At 31.0% G+C, this 8,068-nt stretch overlaps 1 protein-coding gene across 5 annotated transcripts in view; it reads left to right on the top strand.

The window, feature by feature from the left end:
• Nucleotides 1–8,068, top strand: part of LOC106682296 (F-box/LRR-repeat protein 7) — a 179,789-nt gene that overhangs the window by 39,722 nt on the left and 131,999 nt on the right. The gene's annotated exons all lie outside the window — the stretch shown is intronic.

Genomic DNA, 8,068 nt, shown 5'->3' on the forward strand with positions numbered 1-8,068 from the left:
TATAAATTATTATATATTACACAATGGTTTCCAGATAGTTAAAAAAAATATTTAACTTTGTCGTTATTATTATTTTTTTTTTTTTCAGAATTTGACATAATGATTCTAAATCCGTTTGCATTTTTTCTCTTTCATCATAAATGACCAAGTTACGGGCGTATTACTCGTAGGATTTGGGAACGAATATCGTTATTCGAAGATTGTTCTAGGGTTCCTGTGCATTTGGTGCCAATTATAAAAAAAAAAAAAATCTTGAAACGTAAAATCTAAAACTTTGAGGAAGAGTACTTAAATTTGTTGTTTTTGGTAGATCGCAATGGTTGTTTGTTTAAAATAAATAAACAAACGACTTAAAGGGTATCGTTACTTAACCTCAGATTTATCAACGACTATTATTAACTAAATAAATGTTTATAATTTATCTAAAATAGTTTAATTTTTTTTTTAATATTTAATTAAGTGATAAGATAATTTGATTTTTTTGAAAAAATAATACTAGAATCACAGAATATGCTTAGCTGCGTTAGTGTATTGCCCTGACCTCCGTTCCACTAGATCAAGTTCCAAGATAAGTTTACACCTCGTGTTCGACTTTGCAAACATTTGCACATCAGCTGCTGCAATTTCGCTCCCATGATTCCCACTACTGTTTTCACTTATTTTATCTTAATTGTAATTATACATTACAAGATTGTTTGACTGTTATTGTCTCGACCAAAAATCAAACAACAATTGTCAAATATGAATGAACCAAACTTCAAGAAAAAAAGGCTACACTAAAATTTGAAAGATAGGAATCAATGATATAATATTTTTCCTTAAGTATCACTTATTCACTGCAGAAGCATACTGCCATTTGCATCCTAATTCCTTCTATGAGCTGACTAGGAAAGTAATGAACATGAAAAACCATAAAAATGTGTAATATCTCAGTATTAGAAAATATTTGAGAACATCGTTGCATATCGAAGCTCTTTTAGATGTTGTTAGTTGGATTAATCAGTTAGTTGGATATGCCAGAGTAAACAAATCCAAATTTAAAATTTTTTCAGGAAACCCAAAAATAATTTTAATTCAGGTGATTTTTTTTTCAAGATTATTATTATTAGATTATTAGTTTTAAAACTTCATCTAAAATAAATTAATAAAATATCGTTGAACTATTTCTAATTTCATTTTTTTTTTTTTTTTTTTTTTAAAGAAAGTAAAATAAATTATATTTATCTTATTTTGCAAGAAAAATTAAAATACATCAATAAATCAGAAAACACTCATGAAAATTAAAAAAATTATTATTTTAATTAAAAAGCATTATTATCAAACAATTTTATTAAAAAATATAAATTATATATAATGTTAAGGTGTATTTGTTATAGACAAAAGTTGTCAAAAAGTATCCAATTTAGGAAGGACTCTCCTAATTTATAAAATGCTGCAATTCATTCTGTCTGGTTCATTTTATATACAGACTTTGGATCAAATTTAATACTATCGATAAATTAAAAAAAATAGATAATTAATTGCAATTAGTATTATTGTCTAATTCGAACAAAAATACGCCAGCATTACGAAAATATTAAACAGAAAAAAAAACAGTCAGATATGAAATTACTACTTCCGCTTTCCAGTCTGCCGGCTACAATTTCGGAGCTGCAATTTCAACTTCTCGGTTATAAACGTTCCACATTCTTCATGTGTTAGTTTGCATATAACTGTTAGGATGTTTCCTCACGCGCGCTGACGTTGAAACGCGATTCAATGTGGAATAAAAATAGTACATTTTAAAGTCTTTTAATGAATGGTTTGCAATGAGTTATTGTAAAATCATAAACTGGAAAATAAAAATTCAACTTGTCTATTAAAAAATAAGTGTTTTTTATTATAATTTTAAATGTAATATAATGCATCTATTTTATATTTAGTTGCTATCAGAGAAATTGTGAGATATTATTCCATAAAAACCTTCTCAGATTTCCAACGAAGAAGCTGCATACTTCATTCAGCATATCCTAGATGATTCCTTCCAACCTTGATTAAATTGTAGATTCCGAAGAATTCTTTAGTTCCTTTTTTACATTGTTAATCTCTAAATACTTTTTATTAAGCACAAAAAAAAAACATTTTTTTTTTCGCATATCTTGAAAGAACATCTGAACAGATTTCAGGAAACTTTCCTTTCGCAAAAAAAGCCCATTTTTTTTTCCTTTTTTGTATTTTCTGAAAATAATAGACTTTTGCCCTGTATGTAAGTTATCCTTCAGAGAGGAAGAGGTTGCATTTTGCATTCATTTTATTGCCTCCTGAATATTATTTTGGGGTTTCCGGGATGTCTTATAAATATAATACTGCTACATTTGTACTCCACCAGTTGTCCTCTTTAGATGGAATGAAGTGAAATGTGGTGAAGGATTATTTTGTACGCTGGAGAGAGTCTCTGTTACGACTGTTGGGGCGTATTTAAAGTAAAAAAAAATATTTTTCCTACAATTCAAAAAATCTATGTATTTTAAGACTGGTAGCTCAAAAATTCACTTTCAATAATAATGTGATAGTGATCAAAAAATTAAATTTTAATTCTGGGTTGTTTCAAAATAATGATTAATGACTCAGTGAACTCGAACGTTCGATGCCGAAACCACAAATGGATATCTACTCACATATATCTAATAACACCTGCCTAAACAAGAATCGACAAGATCAATCTTGACAGAATCCTCTCACTAACGTTTCGGTCTACTCTCTGGGCATTTATCCGCCGAATCGGTCTTAATTATTTTTTTTTGTGATACACTCGTTTCTAAACGCCACAATCTTATCTTATTCGATGCGATTCTGTCACTCAGATTATATTTATTTAGTTAACATGATTTGCCGTCTTGTAGCCATCTAAATTCTCAGATTAAAACCGGACACTAAAAAGAAGCATTGCTTCAAAATAATTTAATTTATTATATTTATTTATTCAATTAGTTAAGCTAAAGTTAGATAATATTGTGTTTGAAAAATTGGATCCTCATTTTTTGAACATTGGTTTGGAATGACTAGATGGATTGGAAGAATGAAGGCATGGAAAGAATTCACTTGCTCAGCAGGCAGATGAAGCCATTGATTGTCAACAGATGCCGTGGTCCTGATAATGGCCGGTAAAGTACCCACCAGGGAAAGCTATTTGCTATTCAGGGGCCCTATTCAAAAAGTTATTCAACTGATTAGTCCGAGGAATAGTAGGGAAGGGGCGAGCATATAATCAGCTTAAAGGATAAGCTCACTCATCGATGCCACGGCCCTAACATCCAGTTACTCTGAGCCCGACGGTTCCTCCTAAGTTACTCCTTTTAGGGCTCCTATAACGAGCTGAGAATTAATTCAGTTTTATGTATAATTTACATTGAATATCCATCCCTACCTTCAGTTAATTGGATTAAGTGTTTTAATTTGTGAACATATTTAGAGTCTAATCAGATTTACTCATATCTCAGAGGATCAATTAGGAACAATTTATTACTAAAAACCTTAATCATATAGGTTTTTTTAAACATCCATCAGCAAGAAATATAAACCTTGTTTTCTCGGATTATTTTTTGAAGGTATTAATTAAATTTATGACGTTGCTTAAACGTCCTTTTGGAATAACTTAGTACCTACTTCCTTAGATACCTTCAGATGGATTTAGTTTATGAACTTTGATGTTTGAAATACAAATTATGGAGTATTTTCATGATAAAAAGTCTCCTGTACACTTCTTTGATGATGTAGGCGAACCAAGTTGCTACTCGGCCTTAATACAGTCATTCCCAAACCCCGCAGCACAAGGGGTGCTGCAAGCGAATGCCATTCTATCAAAATATTACAAAAAAAAAAATAAAATAGAACATTTACAGTGCATTCCAACTCTTACTTTGCACTGGATTTTTTCATCTTTTCTTGCATATTCAACTCAATAATGCTGCTCAATAATAAACTGCATATTCAAGGATAATTGTACCACAGTTCTTGTTTAGCTCAACAAGGGCGCCACAAAATTATTTTAGTCCAACCAGGGTGCCACTATCCTTTTTGTCTTTATTCCATCAAAAGAAGGTTAGGAAGACCTTCAGCTGATCTGTAAAGGGTAGGCACTTGCCTATTTGGGGACAGTCATAAGCAATACTAATAAAATTCAGACATAAGCACCAAATAGGTTATCCAAACCCGACCAAATTATATATTATTCTATCTTCAACAACATAGCTGGGCAGGGAGATGTTGCTAAAGAAACTAAAGACATAAATTAGGCTGTTCCTTCCAACCCTCAGTGATGAAAGTTAAGCAAGTGCTAAAAAGAAATTTCAAGGTGAGAACAGTTGGTAAGACCATGACAGGAATAAACGGCTAAGAGATGAACTGGAGGTAGTAGAGCCTAGGACTTTGCTTGAAAAGGTTAAAGTAGTTTGATCGTGTTTGTCGAATGGAGGTTGAGAGTGAACAGAAGGCAAAGACAACTCGACCCAAAGCAAGGAGGCAGCGACATCTTCTCAAAGTTTCCTACCAGCGGTTTTTAACACGTTAACACGGGGTTTTATAGCCCCAAGCTATAAGAGCATAGAGATTTAAAACTCTTCAAGAAATGAGCCGGCTGTTTAGGGACCGAGAGGTTTGGCTGAATTCGATTGAGGCTTGGATTATTTTTAATGGAAAACATAGAAAGACAAAGAAAGAGATAAAAAATAAATATAATAAAGAATTTTTAAACGGTTTAAAGAAAAAAATCTTTAAAAAATATATGTATGAAATATATAATTATTTTTCTATTTCTTCATTTTGATTAATTAGTTTAGTGGACTATGCTAATCACAAATAAAAATAATTTTAGTACATAAAAATATATATGATGTACAAAAAAAATATTTATGATGTATATAAAAATACAGCTATCAAAATTTAGCATTAGTTCAAAAATAATTTATTGTTCATCATAAATTTCTTCAATATTTAATTTAATTTGTGTTAAAAGATATTCATTCAAGATATTAAGAGCATTTTATTGAAGTAAATATCAATCAACGAAAGTGGTAAATGATTGTTTCTGAAGACTTAAAATTTATTTTAAATAATAAAAAAGATTATTCTACGAATTTCTTGGTTATAAAACCTAAACCACTTCACGATTACCATATTTCACCTAAACTATTTATCAACATATTAAATTTATTATCAGAGATAAAAAAAGTTATTAACAGTCTGCTTGAATGTGAGGACCTTAAGTCGAGATTAATTACCTTATGGAGGTAAAGAGGATTAATATGAATAATTAAACTATGTAATTATATCAAAAGAATATAAAATATTCAATCTCTAATATATTTCCATAACAAAATAACATTATTTTTTGCAGTAAACGAACATCCTGTCTGACGTTGTTAGAATATATAATACTTAATTACTCGGTTATAAATAATTTTTACTCAACGTGTTTATTCATTACAATCTGTAAATTGCCACAAGGCTGTAATAGATTTATGATACATTTCAAGGTACAAATACCTTTTGAATGCTACAATGATTGTTTGCAATTTTTTTTACCGCTTGGAAAATTCAATAAAACGATCAAAATAACTAGGTTTTAAGAACTGGGTACTACATTAAGCAATCCAGAAATTCAAATAAACGGATAATATTACCAAACTCTCCAAAGAGTAATTAAACCAAGTTACCCAGAAGAATGCAATGAAAAATTGGAAGAATACTTGAAGAAATTTTTATTGGTGATAATGCTATTTTAAACTCTCAATTCATTTTATAATTTATAGCGGTCAATGAGTTTCTAAGTCTCAGAGTAATTTGATAGGTATTATTTCCCACATCCCTCTCCCACATTTCTTATTCTTATACAAGGCTTAATTAAAATTAATGAGAACCGGAAGCCAGAATATATCTTATACCATCACCCTTCGACAGCCTTAAAAAGGAAAATTATGATGAATTAAAATTCTTTATAAAAACACAATGTATGTGCAGATGTCTTGAAGAATGTGGGTCGCTACAGTTTGATGTAATCATTCCTACAGGTCTAACCAAAAGTATTCTGATGATCAGCTTACATTTGTCTAAAAGCTTATTGTGGAATACACAAGGAGGTTGAACCACAGATTAATGTATATTATGTTATATTGGAGAGCAGGGTGGTTCAGTGCGTGAGGCACTGTGCTACTAAATCCAAGGACCCTGGCAGATAATTATTTTCTGTTTCACTGTAGCCGTGAGTCAGCCCTGTGGGTTCGTGAGTCCTCCCGGGACTATCCCAGCATCATGAAGTGGGTACTTTTTACTGGATAAAATCTGGCGTGTCGAGTGTGATTCTGACCAAATCGTCTCCTTGCACAACCGTTCGTCTAGTAATAGTACTTCCTTACAAAGCACAGCATCCCAGATTATATATATTACACATTTTAAACCATATTATAAATTGTTTACTTGTATATTCGATTATTGATATTTAATAAATATTCATACCTCAATCATATAGAAACAGGCACATACACGCACACTCAGCGGTCATAAACATTGTACATTAATTTACAATAATAATAAATAATAAGAACAAATCATTTTTAATAACCAGTTATTCACTGGAGTCTTTTGCACAAATCCTTAACATACATAACTTAATTAATTTTTATTTACAACATGAAATACAATCTGAATCCTCTTACGTTCATGCACTTGCAAATTTATTAAACATTTACAAATTTAAGCAATGGTAAGCTTAAACAATAATTTATGCTGTCTTTCTAAAACATGGAACTTGATGGACTTAAGATTAGCTTAGCAAGCTTACTTAGTAAGGTATATTCACTTTGCTGACCTACAGTACGATTCAAGAATAATTAAGCCATCATAGTTGCCTTAGTCCAAAATCCTTTAGTAGAAAATTTAAATCTACTAAACACTAAACCAAATCAAACTGTAACATTTTCCCTTGTAATTTTTCTCATTTTTCCTTTAATTTTTAGGCCGTTTAACACACAAGTACGATCTGTGCGACCCTGACTGGCACTATTAACACCTTAATATTGTTTTTGTTCCTCATAACTAGAGTCGCATTCTAAAGGCGAAATGTTGAACAATACTTTCGTCCCTTGTACTTGTAAAACAGGAGTCATCCTAGTGTTGTTTAATTGTCTTAAAATCGATTTTTTGTAGTTTCACTATATTCTTAACACATAATATATCAATATTTCCTCTTATGGTTTTGTTTTAGTAAGAAATGAAATATATAAAAGTTAAACTCGAACTCCAAACCTACCTCAAAAAAATAAAAGAAGAGCAAAAAAATATCCGTACAAAGATCTTACCAGCATATCTCGAGGTCAAACCTACAGATTAGTTGTAGAAGAAAATTATCTGACGCGGTTTGGACAGGTTTTAAGATTGGAAAGCAATCGTATTTTCAAGAAGACGAAGATATGTGGCTGAGGTTGACAGCTGAAGGACAAAAGGATGGCCTCTGAGAGAAAGCAGTAAAAGAATCCTTTTACATGATGAGAAGTAAGGATTGGAAGGAGAGAACTGGTTGAGAATCATAGAGCTTGGTATGAATGGTTGAAGAGGGATGGATATCATGTTTTCTTCTTATGATTACTTCACTTTGAAAAAAAAAAAAAAAAAAAAAGATGGCTTGAATAATTATTATATTAACTATTTCATTTAATTCTTACTAATGTTCTTTTCATATTTCTTAATTTTTATTTAATTTATGACCTTGCATTAACGAAGTCCTGTTTTAATTGGACTTTTTGGCGTTTAAAATATCTTATCGCTATGTCATTAAAACGTCAAACTCATTCTTCGAGCACAAATGTTCCATACATTTAGGGAAAAAGTGTAGGGACTTTTTACTCTAATTCTGATCCACTGGTGCCTTTCTGGACATAGCACAAGCTTTTGACCAGGGATGGCATTCCGAATTACTTTTCAAGCACAAATCCATATTACCCCAAACCTTATACCTTATCCTCCGCTCCTACCTCTCAGATCGTTCCTTTCGAGTTCGCAGTGGCTCTGAGTACTCAAATATCTACCCCATCGA

This window comes from Halyomorpha halys, unplaced genomic scaffold (genome assembly GCF_000696795.3).
Source record: "Halyomorpha halys isolate HHAL.00 unplaced genomic scaffold, Hhal_1.1 Scaffold400.1, whole genome shotgun sequence".
In the NCBI taxonomy this organism is placed as follows: Eukaryota; Metazoa; Arthropoda; class Insecta; order Hemiptera; family Pentatomidae; genus Halyomorpha; species Halyomorpha halys.